The following is a 19,726-nucleotide window of genomic DNA, read 5'->3' as shown; positions in this document are numbered from 1 at the left end:
CAACAAAATATACGTACAGGGCCTACCAGTCCAACATACTGTATTAACTGACAGGACATATCTACAAACCTCTAATAATAGATGTACTATGATCGGAACAGGGTCCCGACCTACCCATAACCTATCTACATATATACACAAGATACATACCACACTGCTAGCCTCGGTAACTCCGAAAGAAGGGGAGCTTACTGATAAAGCTGATCTCGGGCAACACCTACTGAGGAGGTCTACCCGTCTATCTGTCTGACTCTGCATGCATGAAATGCAGCGTCCCCAGAAAGGGACGTCAGTACGAAATAATGTACCGAGTATGTAAGACAATATACTAGAACTGAACTGATAATATAACAACTGAGAACAACTGGGAGTCAAAGAAAACTGAGGATATGCTCATCTGATAATACTGACTCAATTCTCTCAACATAGTAAGTAAAATAGTTGTCCGACCCTATAAGGCTCGGTATACATATATATCTGCTCTGCCGTAGTAGGCTCGCTCATAAGCGCTCGGCCATACTAGGCTCTATATCTCGACCAACTGGGCTCGCCCATATGCGCTCGGCCACAGTAGGATCGTCATATAACTTACCATCTGATCAGAGGTTGCCCATAGGGGCCTGCCCATCGATTATAGCTCGATGGTAATGAAAATACTTTTAATACTGTATATATAAACTCTCTGCTCTTTTGACTGGAAGAAGGAAATACTCAACTGAATATGAAATCCCGATAAGGAAAATATTATAACTTACAACACTAGAAAAATATACGCAATTTGCGAGACTAGCAAAATATACGTAAATTTCGAGATGTGAATGTAATGACGAGATCATGCCAAATGAAAAAAAAAAGAGCTTAGCCTTAATATAGAAGAGCTTAGCCTTAACATATCTGTAACAAGTAAGCACAGAATATATCCTGAAATCAATATTTTGTACCCGCTAAAACTTCCCACCATAATCCCATACGGATCGTTACTGAAGCAATCTCCATGAACTAATCATAAACCCGAAATGCTTGAGAAATCGAAGATGATGATTACTCAAGTCAAGTCTATGTTGGTGTTCAGGCTTACTTCTGAGACGACTGGTAATTCGAGGACATAGTTGATTTTTCCAATGATGTTTTCAACACGTTGAATTGGCTCGGTGCTGATTATGATTATTTCTATAGAGATGTGAAGGAATTGATTTCTAATAAATATGAATTGCAAATTGAAGAGAGGAAAGGCATGACTAAGTTAGCGTCTATATCACTACTGATTAGGCATCCAAAAAAATGTTGTTTCAATCTTTTCTCTTTCCTATTTTCATCTGCTACCCCTAGTATTTGACAGCCTTATAATTTCTTGTAAGAGTCATGAAAGGGGTAAAGAGGGTGCTGCCACGTAGGAGTGTGGGAATGTTAATCTTTATCTACTTAGGTAATTAGGTAGTGTCTCGTTACCCGATAATTAACCAATTACCCGCATAATTAAGAATTGCCTCAGATTACTTAAAATTCTACTTATTTTTAATATATTTTATACATCGTACTATTACGGTCCTGTGGTACCCTGTAAAATAAATTCACACACTATTAACAATCATTATAAACATTTATACTGCTGTTTTATGTAAAATTTACACATAATGTCAATATTATTGAATCTTTAACTCATTAAGCTTTCATATATTACAACATAAAAATTACATTATTAAATAAATATATACTCACAAATTCAAACAACCACATTTTGTTAGTTGGTAGTTCACTAACATTGTAATTAATATGCAATTTATACATGTTTGTCATATATATCACTTAAAATTAACCTTTCTATCATAAAAATACTTAACTCACGAATACTAATTAATCACACCATACATACATAGTATATGACCTTAATTATCAAAAAAACATTTGTAACTACTAATATTATTTTAATAACTAGACACACTAAACATAATATCTAATGGTATCAAGGTCGTAGACTTACAGGGTCTCATAATAATGATGTCTTAAACCCTATATAACATCCTAATGGACATAATCCCTTCGAACTCATGTGGATTTACTACGGCACATCCTATTGGTAAGGTACGGGATGTAACAGAGGCATAAACAGAAGTTATTTTTCCAGAATTTATGTACATTATCCTAGTCTCATAAGCTACAGTATTCTCCCTTATCGGGACTTTATTTTCAGTTTAGTTTTGTCTTCTTTCAGCAAAGAGAGCAGAGAGTCTATATATATACAATATTATAGTATTTTCACCATCATCGAGCTATAATCAATGGGCAAGCCTCTATTGGGCAACCTCTGATCAGATGGTAAGTCATATACCGAGCATATTGTGGCCAAGTGCCTATAAGCAAGCCCAGAATGGCCGAGATACAGAGCCTAGTATGGTTGAGCGCCTATGAGCGAGCCTACTACGGCAGAGTAGTTACACATATTGAGCCTTATAGGGTCGGACTGCTATTTTACATACTATACTGAGAGAGATGAGTCAGTATCAGCAGGTAAGCATATTCTCAAATTATGTTTGACTCCTAGGTACTTTCAATTGTTATATTATCAGTTCAGTTTCAGCTTTTAGTTATTTTGTTCCCTTACATACTCGGTACATTATTTTGTACTGACGTCCCTTTTGCTAGGGACGCTGCATTTTATGCCTGCAGGTCCTGATAGACAACTGGATAGACCTTCCTAGTAGATAAAGTCAAACATCAGCTTGGTTGGTAAACTCCACTTCCTTGGAGTTACCAGGTCTATATCTTGGAGTTTATTTTATATATATAGGTTTGATGGGTAGGTCGAGGCCCTGTCCTGACCATGATATAGTTTAGTTATCCCTAGAGGCTTGTAGACGAGTCCTGTACATTTTTAATATCAGTATTATGGCTTTACCAGCCCTATGTAGATGTTTAGGTTGGTATTGCTGGTTGTAGACATTATTTTCAGATGATTCAGAATATGGCCTCATCGGCCTAAGTTGAGAGTTACCCCTCCAGAGTTCACAGTTACAGAGTGGTATGCTCGGATCGAGTATGACACTAGGTACCCACTATGCCTTTTCATATTTGGAGCGTGACACTTGAGTTGTGATAGTATACTTGTACATGCATACACCGTATCATGTCATTTACACTAGTTCAGGAGTATGATACTTGATGTTCATTGACCACATGCATGACTTCTTGTATATCTGCTTTCTCTGCAATATAATTGGACTGGTAGCCTATGACCATGCCGGGCAGATTGAGATATTGAGCCTATGATCATGCCGGGAGAATTGAGATATTGAGCTTGTGACCACACCGGGCGGATTGAGATATTGAACATGTGACCACGTTAGACGGTTTGTGATAGTGAGCCTATGGCAATGCTGGGCGGATTATAATATTGGCATGTGAGTTGTCCGTGCGTTTGTGATTGATAACGTGGGCACGAGGTGCCATATGTGTATGATTTGTAGGATTGGGATTCGTGATTCATGAGTATGAGGTGTGGTACCTCAGGATGATTCTAGTTGTAAACCTTGTGATAGAACAATTTGATTATTTAGTTGTCATTTATTTTCTTTAATTGGTTTCATTGGTACTTTAACTGAGTTCTGATTGTTTGCTGTGTTATCACATGTTTACTTCTTGTTGCTATTTGTTGTTTCTACCCTCCATTGCTAGCGGTATATTGTTATTCTTCACATGCTTAGTTTTATATTGATATTTGTTCCTCTGTTAGGTTTATATTAATATTTTGCACATGTTATTTTATCTAGTAGGTGTCTTGACTTGTACCTCGTCACTACTTCATCGAGGTTAGTCTTGGTACTTACTGGGTACCGATTGTGGTGTACTCATGCTACGCTTTTGCATATTTTTGTGCAGATCCAGGTACTTCTGAGTATGTCGGACGTAAGTTAGCTGCTTGTGATTCGTTGTGGAGATCTCAAGGTATGCTTGCCATGGCGGCTGTAGGCCCCGGAATCACCTTCTATTGTTTTTCATTACTACTATTTATTTTTACTCCAGAACAGTCCTGTATTTAGAGACTTGTAGTGAACTTAGTAGAGCGTATGATTCCGTACTATCGGTTTTGGAGTTGTATGATTGTTATTCGGTTCAGTTATGTTATTTCAATGATCAGTTTTTGAATTAAGTTGGTTATTTCTGTATATTCTCAATATGTGCTATTTACCTAGTCCTAGGGACTAAGTGCCATCACAATCCATAAGATGAGATTTTTGGTCGTGAAGCGGTTGATTAGTAGGTTTGAAATGAGAAACTTTATTGTTGGTTTTTGTTACTAACTGCTAGAATAATTTTTAAATTAGGATAAGATTATTCCTACTTGGGTAAGGGAACTACTAATGCAAACATGACCCTTGAAAAAGAGATATTCACCATTACAAAGCTTCAAAGCTTCAAAAACTTCAGTTAAAAAATCAAAATTTTCGAAATTAGATTTGATTTCGATTGGGTGTTGTGGTAAACACTTGAAAACATTTTAAGGGCTTATATCTAGATTTTCAGGTAATTTGATAAACGAGCGAATATAGTAAAATTTTCAGTCCTACATCGAAGGAGGAAGAAGAGCTTGCTGCAATTTGACTGAATTGTATATATTTTGTTAAAAAAAAGTATAGCTACGTCTAAAAATACAAAAACCTAATTAAAACATGGTAAATAAGTTTATAATTTTGTATATAAACGAAAAAAATACCAATTATTTTTGTGTAACTTTCAGATTGTACATCATATTCCAATATTATTAGTACTCCCTTTGTTCCAGTTTATGTAAACTTATTTCTTTTTTTGGTCTGTTTCAAAAAGAATGACCCCTTTCTAAATTTGGTAACAATTTAGCTTAAACTTACAATTCTACCCTTAATGAAAAGCTTTTATAACCACACAAATACTCTGGGCCCATTTTTGACTTGTTTAGGCCCATTCAAACAGGTTCATGTAAATTAGAACAGAGGGAGTAATTAGTATTTGATTTAAATTCACACAAGAAAATTATATATTAATCCTATAATTATGAAACCTTTATCCTTTTTTGGGACTTTTGGGAAAAACTTGAAACAACTCATCAAGTGACCTTTCTGTTATATCTAAAACTACAGGGTAAAATTTCTTCAACTGTAATAAACCTCGGGAGCCAAGAGATTGGAAACAACAATGGCAATGGCCGTTGAGGTCGCCGGCGGTGGCGGAACTTTATCAGAATTCTACCAGAGTTCCCGACGGCTGTTACTCAAAACCAGAGACGGTTTAGAGAGGCTCGAACGTTTCGAATATACCTCCTTTTCTTCTTCTTCTTCTTCTTCTTCCTCCGTGTTGTCGTCGGGCGCTGCCGTGAGCGATCCTTCGGAGAAATCAGTTGACGGTTTAAGAAAAGATATAAGTCAGATCCAATCGCTTTGCTCTGAAATGGAACGTCTCTGGCGATCCATACCTGCTAAATCTCAACGTGATCTCTGGAAAAGGTCACCTCTTTTTTCTCCCTGAATTGTGATATTTGAATTTCAACTGCTTCTTTGTTTGTTCTCTTTTGGTTGATATTTTCGATTAAAGACTCATATAGTTGAGATTAAATTGGGTATTCTTGTAAGGATAAGTGTGAGGCTTAGAGAATCCTTAATTTTGGAAAATGATTTAGTAGTGAAATGGAGTTGTATGGAGCGGACTGGATGTTTAGGATATTCTTCTTCTTCCATCTGGTGCATGCTATCTCCCACCAGCACAAGACAGGTACTAGGTAACTTCGTTCATCAAGGCTCAGGTACATGAGAATAAATCATCTAGTAATTTTTGCTTTCTATAGAATTTGAACCCGAGACCTAGTGGTTGTCCTTCCACTTTATTGACTGTTAGGCCACACACTTGGGTGCATATGGCTGTTGAGGTTTCATATGGCTGATTTGATATTGAGGCATAGTTAATTGATAAATTAAGGTGAAAATGTTTTAGATTTCACTTTCTCTGGCTATGAGCAAATGACAATTGAGTAGTCTTATCGTCGAGTAATTCGAAATGAAGCTGTGAGTACTTAAAATTATGGAATTAGACACAATGCATGTCATTATAAATGATAATGTTAGATCATTCATACGAAAATGCTTCTATCGAGTTAGTATAAAAATTAGTTGAAACGCATGTCTTGGGTCCTTGACGTGCTCAAATTTGTAGAAGTCTCAGTTTTGACTGTTGAGGTAATATGATGTCGTATGATTTGATAGGATCCATCAGTAATCAGATTGTTGGAAGGAGACGCATGATTTGTTTAGTAGATGTCTGTCAAGTCCCACATTATTTGAGGGAATAGGTTGTGTTCTCCTTATATGGTCTTAGGAAATGCTCCCCTCATGAGCTAGCTTTTCGGAATTGAGTTAGATCCAAGGGTCATATCTTCACAATGTCCAAATTTGAAATTATCCAATCATTCATTGTTTATCAATTGAGAAATAAATCTGTATTTTCATACAATTTTAATTGTTAATTTCCTAGATCATACTGCAATGTGATTTATTGGAGAAATTTTGATTAGGATTTGTATTTAGTTTTTGAAATTAAGTCGAACTGTATTGTCGATTCAAAAAAAATGTTGGCCAGTGCTAATCAAATTTGGTGAGTCTGAATTACTATCGCAACCCTTTGATTAACAAAACCTAAAGTTTAGTGGTGATGAATTCACGTAGTTTTGTGAGGGGTTCTTAGTGAAAAACTGTCAGTCGTGTACTTCTTAAATAACTTTTATATCTGATATAGATTATTAGTGATAGGTGGAATAAGATGCAGTGGAGCAAGCACCAATTTGCAATAAACCAACGTTTTTTTTTCTTCTTAGAAGTGCAATGAATCAATGCATTTTCGCTTATTCTTTGTGGAGTCAAAAAGAGGGTCATGTTTTCCTGCAGTATGTATGCTTTAATGATGCTTTCATGGATATGTTGACGCTGTGGGGCTTTTGTGTTGGTGTTTCATGAGTATATTGCCATGTATCCACTTCATATGCACTTGATGCCTTCGGGTCTTACCCAGTCGTAGTCGGCCTTCGTCTCTAATTAGAAGTTTTTATTCCATAACAGAAAGTCTGTGTCTTACCTGTACAGGAAAGTGGAACAAGTGGCTGAAGAAGTTGACTCTTTGAAAGATAGTCTATTCTTGTCGGCTAACGCTTTCCTTCGATGCCTTTATTTTGTGAGCTTGGGGATGATATTGGTCCTTCGCCTTTTCTGAATGCCAGTTTTCATCACTTCGCTTGATCTACTGGGAACATGGCTCTCTTCTTTAAACCTTTCAATGGTTTCTTCAGTGGTATGGCTTTCTTCATCAAAATTGTTATGTTGGGCATGCTATAACGTTCCCAAATTGCTTCTTTTGAGACGCGTTCCTTCATCCTTTTGAATCGCGCGCTTGCCTTTGCAGCCTTCTGCTTCTTGGTGCTGGGGATTTTATTGTTTCCTGCTTGGGGATCTCTGTTGTAACCTTCCGTCTTCAGGTGGGGTTACTGATTCCAAAATCTAGAGCTGAAAAGTATTCCCGCATTTTACTGGTGAGCGACCTAGAACTTAAATGTATTCCCGCATTTTACTGGTGGGCGACCTAGAACTTAAATGTATTCCCGCATTTTACTGGTGGGCGACCTAGAACTTAAAAGTATTCCCGCATTTTACTGGTGGGCGACCTAGAACTTAAATGTATTCCCGCATTTTACTGGTGGGCGACCTAGAACTTAAATGTATTCCCGCATTTTACTGGTGGGCGACCTAGAACTTAAATGTATTCCCGCATTTTACTGGTGGGCGACCTAGAACTTAAAAGTATTCCCGCATTTTACTGGTGGGCGACCTAGAACTTAAATGTATTCCCGCATTTTACTGGTGGGCGACCTAGAACTTAAAAGTATTCCCGCATTTTACTGGTGGGCGACCTAGAACTTAAATGTATTCCCGCATTTTACTGGTGGGCGACCTAGAACTTAAAAGTATTCCCGCATTTTACTGGTGGGCGACCTAGAACTTAAATGTATTCCCGCATTTTACTGGTGGGCGACCTAGAACTTAAATGTATTCCCGCATTTTACTGGTGGGCGACCTAGAACTTAAATGTATTCCCGCATTTTACTGGTGGGCGACCTAGAACTTAAAAGTATTCCCGCATTTTACTGGTGGGCGACCTAGAACTTAAATGTATTCCCGCATTTTACTGGTGGGCGACCTAGAACTTAAATGTATTCCCGCATTTTACTGGTGGGCGACCTAGAACTTAAATGTATTCCCGCATTTTACTGGTGGGCGACCTAGAACTTAAATGTATTCCCGCATTTTACTGGTGGGCGACCTAGAACTTAAATGTATTCCCGCATTTTACTGGTGGGCGACCTAGAACTTAAATGTATTCCCGCATTTTACTGGTGGGCGACCTAGAACTTAAATGTATTCCCGCATTTTACTGGTGGGCGACCTAGAACTTAAATGTATTCCCGCATTTTACTGGTGGGCGACCTAGAACTTAAAAGTATTCCCGCATTTTACTGGTGGGCGACCTAGAACTTAAATGTATTCCCGCATTTTACTGGTGGGCGACCTAGAACTTAAATGTATTCCCGCATTTTACTGGTGGGCGACCTAGAACTTAAATGTATTCCCGCATTTTACTGGTGGGCGACCTAGAACTTAAAAGTATTCCCGCATTTTACTGGTGGGCGACCTAGAACTTAAATGTATTCCCGCATTTTACTGGTGGGCGACCTAGAACTTAAAAGTATTCCCGCATTTTACTGGTGGGCGACCTAGAACTTAAAAGTATTCCCGCATTTTACTGGTGGGCGACCTAGAACTTAAATGTATTCCCGCATTTTACTGGTGGGCGACCTAGAACTTAAATGTATTCCCGCATTTTACTGGTGGGCGACCTAGAACAGAAAGTATTCCCGCATTTTACTGGTGGGCGACCTAGAACTTAAATGTATTCCCGCATTTTACTGGTGGGCGACCTAGAACTTAAAAGTATTCCCGCATTATACTGGTGGGCGACCTAGAACTTAAATGTATTCCCGCATTTTACTGGTGGGCGACCTAGAACTTAAATGTATTCCCGCATTTTACTGGTGGGCGACCTAGAACTTAAATGTATTCCCGCATTTTACTGGTGGGCGACCTAGAACTTAAAAGTATTCCCGCATTTTACTGGTGGGCGACCTAGAACTTAAATGTATTCCCGCATTTTACTGGTGGGCGACCTAGAACTTAAATGTATTCCCGCATTTTACTGGTGGGCGACCTAGAACTTAAATGTATTCCCGCATTTTACTGGTGGGCGACCTAGAACTTAAATGTATTCCCGCATTTTACTGGTGGGCGACCTAGAACTTAAATGTATTCCCGCATTTTACTGGTGGGCGACCTAGAACAGAATGTATTCCCGCATTTTACTGGTGGGCGACCTAGAACAGAATGTATTCCCGCATTTTACTGGTGGGCGACCTAGAACAGAATGTATTCCCGCATTTTACTGGTGGGCGACCTAGAACTTAAATGTATTCCCGCATTTTACTGGTGGGCGACCTAGAACTTAAATGTATTCCCGCATTTTACTGGTGGGCGACCTAGAACTTAAAAGTATTCCCGCATTTTACTGGTGGGCGACCTAGAACATAAATGTATTCCCGCATTTTACTGGTGGGCGACCTAGAACTTAAATGTATTCCCGCATTTTACTGGTGGGCGACCTAGAACTTAAATGTATTCCCGCATTTTACTGGTGGGCGACCTAAAACTTAAATGTATTCCCGCATTTTACTGGTGGGCGACCTAGAACTTAAATGTATTCCCGCATTTTACTGGTGGGCGACCTAGAACTTAAATGTATTCCCGCATTTTACTGGTGGGCGACCTAGAACTTAAAAGTATTCCCGCATTTTACTGGTGGGCGACCTAGAACTTAAATGTATTCCCGCATTTTACTGGTGGGCGACCTAGAACTTAAATGTATTCCCGCATTTTACTGGTGGGCGACCTAGAACTTAAATGTATTCCCGCATTTTACTGGTGGGCGACCTAGAACTTAAAAGTATTCCCGCATTTTACTGGTGGACGACCTAGAACTTAAATGTAATCCCGCATTTTACTGGTGGGCGACCTAGAACTTAAATGTATTCCCGCATTCTACTGGTGGGCGACCTAGAACTTAAATGTATTCCCGCATTCTACTGGTGGGCGACCTAGAACTTAAAAGTATTCCCGCATTTTACTGGTGGGCGACCTAGAACTTAAAAGTATTCCCGCATTTTACTGGTGGGCGACCTAGAACTTAAATGTATTCCCGCATTTTACTGGTGGGCGACCTAGAACTTAAAAGTATTCCCGCATTTTACTGGTGGGCGACCTAGAACTTAAATGTATTCCCGCATTTTACTGGTGGGCGACCTAGAACTTAAATGTATTCCCGCATTTTACTGGTGGGCGACCTAGAACTTAAATGTATTCCCGCATTTTACTGGTGGGCGACCTAGAACTTAAATGTATTCCCGCATTTTACTGGTGGGCGACCTAGAACTTAAAAGTATTCCCGCATTTTACTGGTGGGCGACCTAGAACTTAAATGTATTCCCGCATTTTACTGGTGGGCGACCTAGAACTTAAATGTATTCCCGCATTTTACTGGTGGGCGACCTAGAGCTGAAATGTATTCCCGCATTTTACTGGTGGGCGACCTAGAGCTGAAATGTATTCCCGCATTTTACTGGTGGGCGACCTAGAACTTAAAAGTATTCCCGCATTTTACTAGTGGGCGACCTAGAACTTAAATGTATTCCCGCATTTTACTGGTGGGCGACCTAGAACTTAAATGTATTCCCGCATTTTACTGGTGGGCGACCTAGAACTTAAATGTATTCCCGCATTTTACTGGTGGGCGACCTAGAACTTAAATGTATTCCCGCATTTTACTGGTGGGCGACCTAGAACTTAAATGTATTCCCGCATTTTACTGGTGGGCGACCTAGAACTTAAATGTATTCCCGCATTTTACTGGTGGGCGACCTAGAACTTAAATGTATTCCCGCATTTTACTGGTGGGCGACCTAGAACTTAAAAGTATTCCCGCATTTTACTGGTGGGCGACCTAGAGCTGAAATGTATTCCCGCATTTTACTGGTGGGCGACCTAGAGCTGAAATGTATTCCCGCATTTTACTGGTGGGCGACCTAGAACAGAATGTATTCCCGCATTTTACTGGTGGGCGACCTAGAACAGAATGTATTCCCGCATTTTACTGGTGGGCGACCTAGAACTTAAATGTATTCCCGCATTTTACTGGTGGGCGACCTAGAACTTAAATGTATTCCCGCATTTTACTGGTGGGCGACCTAGAACTTAAAAGTATTCCCGCATTTTACTGGTGGGCGACCTAGAACTTAAATGTATTCCCGCATTTTACTGGTGGGCGACCTAGAACTTAAATGTATTCCCGCATTTTACTGGTGGGCGACCTAGAACTTAAATGTATTCCCGCATTTTACTGGTGGGCGACCTAAAACTTAAATGTATTCCCGCATTTTACTGGTGGGCGACTTAGAACTTAAATGTATTCCCGCATTTTACTGGTGGGCGACCTAGAACTTAAATGTATTCCCGCATTTTACTGGAGGGCGACCTAGAACTTAAAAGTATTCCCGCATTTTACTGGTGGGCGACCTAGAACTTAAATGTATTCCCGCATTTTACTGGTGGGCGACCTAGAGCTGAAATGTATTCCCGCATTTTACTGGTGGGCGACCTAGAACTTAAATGTATTCCCGCATTTTACTGGTGGGCGACCTAGAACTTAAAAGTATTCCCGCATTTTACTGGTGGACGACCTAGAACTTAAATGTAATCCCGCATTTTACTGGTGGGCGACCTAGAACTTAAATGTATTCCCGCATTTTACTGGTGGGCGACCTAGAACTTAAATGTATTCCCGCATTTTACTGGAGGGCGACCTAGAACTTAAAAGTATTCCCGCATTTTACTGGTGGGCGACCTAGAACTTAAATGTATTCCCGTATTTTACTGGTGGGCGACCTAGAGCTGAAATGTATTCCCGCATTTTACTCGTGGGCGACCTAGAACTTAAATGTATTCCCGCATTTTACTGGTGGGCGACCTAGAACTTAAATGTATTCCCGCATTTTACTGGTGGGCGACCTAGAACTTAAATGTATTCCCGCATTTTACTGGTGGGCGACCTAGAACTTAAATGTATTCCCGCATTTTACTGGTGGGCGACCTAGAACTTAAAAGTATTCCCGCATTTTACTGGTGGGCGACCTAGAACTTAAATGTATTCCCGCATTTTACTGGTGGGCGACCTAGAACTTAAATGTATTCCCGCATTTTACTGGTGGGCGACCTAGAGCTGAAATGTATTCCCGCATTTTACTGGTGGGCGACCTAGAGCTGAAATGTATTCCCGCATTTTACTGGTGGGCGACCTAGAACTTAAAAGTATTCCCGCATTTTACTGGTGGGCGACCTAGAACTTAAATGTATTCCCGCATTTTACTGGTGGGCGACCTAGAACTTAAAAGTATTCCCGCATTTTACTGGTGGGCGACCTAGAACTTAAATGTATTCCCGCATTTTACTGGTGGGCGACCTAGAACTTAAATGTATTCCCGCATTTTACTGGTGGGCGACCTAGAACTTAAATGTATTCCCGCATTTTACTGGTGGGCGACCTAGAGCTGAAATGTATTCCCGCATTTTACTGGTGGGCGACCTAGAACTTAAATGTATTCCCGCATTTTACTGGTGGGCGACCTAGAACTTAAAAGTATTCCCGCATTTTACTGGTGGGCGACCTAGAACTTAAATGTATTCCCGCATTTTACTGGTGGGCGACCTAGAACTTAAATGTATTCCCGCATTTTACTGGTGGGCGACCTAGAACTTAAATGTATTCCCGCATTTTACTGGTGGGCGACCTAGAGCTGAAATGTATTCCCGCATTTTACTGGTGGGCGACCTAGAAAAGAATGTATTCCCGCATTTTACTGGTGGGCGACCTAGAACAGAATGTATTCCCGCATTTTACTGGTGGGCGACCTAGAACTTAAATGTATTCCCGCATTTTACTGGTGGGCGACCTAGAACTTAAATGTATTCCCGCATTTTACTGGTGGGCGACCTAGAACTTAAAAGTATTCCCGCATTTTACTGGTGGGCGACCTAGAACTTAAATGTATTCCCGCATTTTACTGGTGGGCGACCTAGAACTTAAATGTATTCCCGCATTTTACTGGTGGGCGACCTAGAACTTAAATGTATTCCCGCATTTTACTGGTGGGCGACCTAAAACTTAAATGTATTCCCGCATTTTACTGGTGGGCGACTTAGAACTTAAATGTATTCCCGCATTTTACTGGTGGGCGACCTAGAACTTAAATGTATTCCCGCATTTTACTGGAGGGCGACCTAGAACTTAAAAGTATTCCCGCATTTTACTGGTGGGCGACCTAGAACTTAAATGTATTCCCGCATTTTACTGGTGGGCGACCTAGAGCTGAAATGTATTCCCGCATTTTACTGGTGGGCGACCTAGAACTTAAATGTATTCCCGCATTTTACTGGTGGGCGACCTAGAACTTAAAAGTATTCCCGCATTTTACTGGTGGACGACCTAGAACTTAAATGTAATCCCGCATTTTACTGGTGGGCGACCTAGAACTTAAATGTATTCCCGCATTTTACTGGTGGGCGACCTAGAACAGAAAGTATTCCCGCATTTTACTGGTGGGCGACCTAGAACTTAAATGTATTCCCGCATTTTACTGGTGGGCGACCTAGAACTTAAATGTATTCCTGCATTTTACTGGTGGGCGACCTAGAACTTAAAAGTATTCCCGCATTTTACTGGTGGGCGACCTAGAACTTAAATGTATTCCCGCATTTTACTGGTGGGCGACCTAGAACTTAAATGTATTCCCGCATTTTACTGGTGGGCGACCTAGAACTTAAATGTATTCCCGCATTTTACTGGTGGGCGACCTAGAACTTAAAAGTATTCCCGCATTTTACTGGTGGGCGACCTAGAACTTAAATGTATTCCCGCATTTTACTGGTGGGCGACCTAGAACTTAAAAGTATTCCCGCATTTTACTGGTGGGCGACCTAGAACTTAAAAGTATTCCCGCATTTTACTGGTGGGCGACCTAGAACTTAAATGTATTCCCGCATTTTACTGGTGGGCGACCTAGAACTTAAATGTATTCCCGCATTTTACTGGTGGGCGACCTAGAACTTAAATGTATTCCCGCATTTTACTGGTGGGCGACCTAGAACTTAAATGTATTCCCGCATTTTACTGGTGGGCGACCTAGAACTTAAAAGTATTCCCGCATTTTACTGGTGGGCGACCTAGAACTTAAATGTATTCCCGCATTTTACTGGTGGGCGACCTAGAACTTAAATGTATTCCCGCATTTTACTGGTGGGCGACCTAGAACTTAAATGTATTCCCGCATTTTACTGGTGGGCGACCTAGAACTTAAATGTATTCCCGCATTTTACTGGTGGGCGACCTAGAGCTGAAATGTATTCCCGCATTTTACTGGTGGGCGACCTAGAGCTGAAATGTATTCCCGCATTTTACTGGTGGGCGACCTAGAGCTGAAATGTATTCCCGCATTTTACTGGTGGGCGACCTAGAACAGAATGTATTCCCGCATTTTACTGGTGGACGACCTAGAACAGAATGTATTCCCGCATTTTACTGGTGGGCGACCTAGAACTTAAATGTATTCCCGCATTTTACTGGTGGGCGACCTAGAACTTAAATGTATTCCCGCATTTTACTGGTGGGCGACCTAGAACTTAAAAGTATTCCCGCATTTTACTGGTGGGCGACCTAGAACTTAAATGTATTCCCGCATTTTACTGGTGGGCGACCTAGAACTTAAATGTATTCCCGCATTTTACTGGTGGGCGACCTAGAACTTAAATGTATTCCCGCATTTTACTGGTGGGCGACCTAAAACTTAAATGTATTCCCGCATTTTACTGGTGGGCGACCTAGAACTTAAATGTATTCCCGCATTTTACTGGAGGGCGACCTAGAACTTAAAAGTATTCCCGCATTTTACTGGTGGGCGACCTAGAACTTAAATGTATTCCCGCATTTTACTGGTGGGCGACCTAGAGCTGAAATGTATTCCCGCATTTTACTGGTGGGCGACCTAGAACTTAAATGTATTCCCGCATTTTACTGGTGGGCGACCTAGAACTTAAAAGTATTCCCGCATTTTACTGGTGGGCGACCTAGAACTTAAATGTATTCCCGCATTTTACTGGTGGGCGACCTAGAACTTAAATGTATTCCCGCATTTTACTGGTGGGCGACCTAGAACTTAAAAGTATTCCCGCATTTTACTGGTGGGCGACCTAGAACTTAAAAGTATTCCCGCATTTTACTGGTGGGCGACCTAGAACTTAAATGTATTCCCGCATTTTACTGGTGGGCGACCTAGAACTTAAATGTATTCCCGCATTTTACTGGTGGGCGACCTAGAACTTAAAAGTATTCCCGCATTTTACTGGTGGGCGACCTAGAACTTAAATGTATTCCCGCATTTTACTGGTGGGCGACCTAGAACTTAAATGTATTCCCGCATTTTACTGGTGGGCGACCTAGAACTTAAAAGTATTCCCGCATTTTACTGGTGGGCGACCTAGAACTTAAAAGTATTCCCGCATTTTACTGGTGGGCGACCTAGAACTTAAAAGTATTGAAATTGTTTCCCCGTTCTTCCGAGAAATTTTTTTGACAATCGGCAGAAAATTTTCTGCCCCGGTTTTTGATGATTTCCCTGGCGTTGCGTCTTGCTGCCATCATCAATTCTTTGTTTTCCTGCAGCAGACAAAAGGATTTAGTTAGTCTTAATCGTGGTGGGAGGAGGTGCCTTTCCGGCGGATGATTTTTCTCTCTTCCCCTTTTCGTGCTATATGCCTCCATAATTGGTTGGTGGACAAAATTGCTTGCTGGGGGTATCCGGCCTGCTGGGGACTGGTTTTCAATTTATCCCCTTTTCTGCTTTCTCTTTACAGTACATGTTGTGGGAGTCTGCTCTTACTCCCGAAACCACTCCCTTTAGGAGTTTACTTCCTCCAAAACCGCGGGGCACAACGTTGCATTGCCTGGGGCCAGCCTTTAAGACTGTTGGGGTTATCCTGCATTTGATGAATCCCCCTTCGGTCTCTGGTAGTAAGCTTTGAAAAATCCTTTTCAAGACAAATTTTTAGGAAGAAAAATAAAAGATAGAAAAGGGAGAAAATCTTTCTGAACCGATATTTGGTGGGAGAAGAAATTCAGAAGAACTTATCTAGAGGACATGACTGGTCCCCGTGATCATGTCGTGCACCATAGATTCTCGACCCAGTCTATTTGTATCAATTGATTTGCCTGATGGTCTGACTTGCTGGGGATGATAAATGAGTGTCCATTTCGTTGCGAATGTGGTCGCTTTTTGTTGATCTGTCTTGTCGCCTCATAGTGCCCTTCGAGGGGTTTTCACTAATGAGACTCTCTCTTTTCTCTCATCTCCCGGCGCCTTATGGTGCCTGTGAAGGTTTTCACCAATAAGACTCTCTCATTTTATATCTCTCATCTTACGTCGCCTTTCGGTGCCTGTGAAGGTTTTCACCGATAAGACTCTCTCATTTTATTTTTCATCGAGGACTCGGGGTGTTGTCGATACGACCCTCTCTTCTGGAGATTCCTTTGACCATCAACTCATTCCCAGTCTTATGATCCTCGTCTTTGCTGGGGATCGGTGTATTATTCTCGGCTTTATTTGCCTGACTTGGCATCTCTTGGATATTGATCGGAAGGTCTTTTGGACGTCGATGTTGGTTTTGGTGTGGGGCTAAAGAAAGGCTATCAAAAACGAAAATAATTTGATGGGTGATCTGCTACAACTTTTGGAATCAAACCTTTGTTGGAGCTTAAAACATAACAACATCTGCCCCAGTTTTCTTGCTTGGGGAATTTTATTATATATTTTTTATACTTATGTTTAGCTACGTGCGTTACGCACACTGTGCCTATTATGCACACTATGACCGAGCCGTGAGGCGCCTACGTATCCTCTTCGAGGAATCAGGTCAAACGTAGTTCCCACGGTTTTGTATTTCTTATGATTTTATCTTCTTTTTATTTTCTTTCTCCTTCTTTTCATTTTTTCTTTTTTCTTTTCTTTTTTCTTTTTTTCATGTCTTTTCCATTAGTGATTCCAAAAGAGGGGTATGAAAGAATAACTTAAGGCTCAAAGGGGGAAACAATGGTTAAAGTGTTTGGATAGAAGAAAGAATTGCCTCCGTCATCTCATTATCCAATAAATACCAGATACAAACAAACGAACCAAAAATTGCCATAATTAAAGAAATTACGCATAATATCTCTTGACTGCATCAGAATTGATAGCCATGTCGACACATCTCCCCTCGATATCTGTCAAACACAAAGCACCGTTGGACAATACTCTGGTCACGATATAAGGCCCTTGCCAATTTGGAGCGAATTTGCCTCTTGCCTCGACCTGATGTGGGAGGATCTTCTTCAATACCTGCTGCCCTACTTCAAACTTCCTGGGGCGCACCTTCTTATTATATGTTCTCGCCATTCTCTTCTGATACAGCTGACCATGGCACACTGCTGCCAATCTTTTCTCGTCTATCAAGCTCAACTGTTCTAATCGAGCTTTGACCCATTCATCATCATCAATCTTGGCTTCAGCGACAATCCGGAGGGATGGAATTTCGACCTCCGCCGGTATTACGGCTTCAGTTCCGTACACCAACAAATAAGGAGTTGTACCTATGGAAGTCCGGACAGTAGTGCGGTAACCCAACAAAGCAAAGGGTAATCTCTCGTGCCATTGTCTGGATCCTTCCACCATCTTTCGCAGTATCTTCTTGATGTTCTTATTGGCTGCCTCGACCGCTCCATTCGCCTTGGGACGATATGGGGTGGAATTGCGGTGTGTAATCTTGAATTGTTGGCATACCTCTCTCATTAGGCTGCTATTGAGATTCGCGCCGTTATCCGTGATGATTACTTTTGGGATCCCAAATCTGCAGATGATATGGGAGTGCACAAAATCCACCACTGCCTTTTTGGTTACCGACTTGAAGGTTTTAGCCTCAACCCACTTGGTGAAGTAATCAATGGTCACTAGAATGAACCTATGACCGTTGGATGCTGCCGGCTCAATAGGTCCAATGACATCCATGCCCCATGCCACAAACGGCCAGGGTGCTGACATCGTATGTAACCCTGTTGGTGGAGAATGAATCAGATCTCCATGTATCTGGCACTGATGGCATTTTCTCACGAAAGTGATACAATCGTGTTCCATGTGAGCCAATAACACCCTGTTCGAAGGATCTTCCTTGCCAATACATACCCGCTCATGTGTGGCCCACAAACTCCGGCATGTACCTCCGCCATAACCGTTGTGGCTTGACCGGCATCTATACATCTCAACAATCCCAAATCCGGGGTTCTTTTGTACAACACTCCTCTGCTGAGGAAGAAACCATTCGACAAACGTCGAAGGGCTCTTTTTTGGTCTCTAGTGGCCTGTTCTGGATATGTCCCCATTCTGAGGTATTCCTTGATATCATGAAACCAGGGTTCGCCATCTGGTTCCTCTTCTACGGCGTTGCAATAAGCGTGCTGATCACGGACCTGGATGTGCAGAGGATCAACATACATTTTGTCAGGGTGGTGCAGCATTGATGCTAAGGTGGCCAAGGCATCCGCAACCTCATTGTGAACTCTCGGGATATGTTTGAACTTCACCGATCGAAATCGCTTGCTCAGATCATGCAAGCATTGTCGATATGGTATGAGCTTTAGATATCGCATTTCCCATTCACCCTGAATCTGATGTACCAAGAGGTCCGAGTCTCCCAAGACCAAGACGTCTTGGACATCCATGTCCGCAGCCAAGCGCAGACCCAGAATGCAAGCTTCATACTCGGCCATATTATTGGTGCAATAGAAGCGTAGTTGAGCCGTAACAGGATAATGGCGTCCTGTTTTAGAAATGAGTACTGCTCCTATTCCAACCCCTTTCGCGTTTGCAGCTCCATCGAAGAAAAGTTTCCAACCCGGTTCCTCGGGTAATTCCAACTTATTTATATGCATTACCTCTTCGTCGGGAAAATATGTTCTTAAGGGCTCGTATTTTTCATCAACGGGATTCTCTGCCAAATGGTCGGCCAGCGCCTGGGCTTTCATGGCTGTCCTCGTCACATAGACGATATCAAACTCTGTGAGCAGAATTTGCCATTTTGCCAACCTTCCCGTGGGCATAGGTTTCTGAAAGATATACTTCAATGGGTCCAAACGGGATATGAGATAAGTAGTATATGAGGACAAGTAATGCTTCAACTTCTGAGCTACCCAAGTTAGGGCGCAGCATGTTTTCTCGAGTTGAGTGTACTTGACCTCATGTACTGTGAATTTCTTGCTAAGATAGTAGATGGTCTGCTCCTTCCTTCCCGTGTCATCATGTTGCCCCAGTACACAACCAAATGAATTTTCCAAGACCGTCAGGTAAAGAATTAAGGGCTTCCCAGGCTTAGGCGGGACCAATACGGGTGGATTAGACAGATACCCTTTGATTTGGTCGAAGGCCTCCTGACACTCTGCCGTCCAACCTACCGCAGCATCCTTTCTCAGCAGCCGA

The 19,726-nt window shown here is 41.5% G+C and overlaps 1 long non-coding RNA gene across 1 annotated transcript; it reads left to right on the top strand.

The window, feature by feature from the left end:
• The first annotated feature begins 5,126 nt into the window (after nt 1-5,126).
• On the top strand, nt 5,127-7,542 carry LOC104216822 (uncharacterized). Its single transcript, XR_011407569.1, has 3 exons — nt 5,127-5,477; nt 7,104-7,308; nt 7,420-7,542. It is a non-coding gene; the product is annotated as an uncharacterized lncRNA (long non-coding RNA).
• Nucleotides 7,543-19,726: the final 12,184 nt, after the last annotated feature.

This window comes from Nicotiana sylvestris, chromosome 5, assembly GCF_000393655.2.
Source record: "Nicotiana sylvestris chromosome 5, ASM39365v2, whole genome shotgun sequence".
In the NCBI taxonomy this organism is placed as follows: Eukaryota; Viridiplantae; Streptophyta; class Magnoliopsida; order Solanales; family Solanaceae; genus Nicotiana; species Nicotiana sylvestris.
This window is presented reverse-complemented; position numbering and strand designations above follow the sequence as displayed.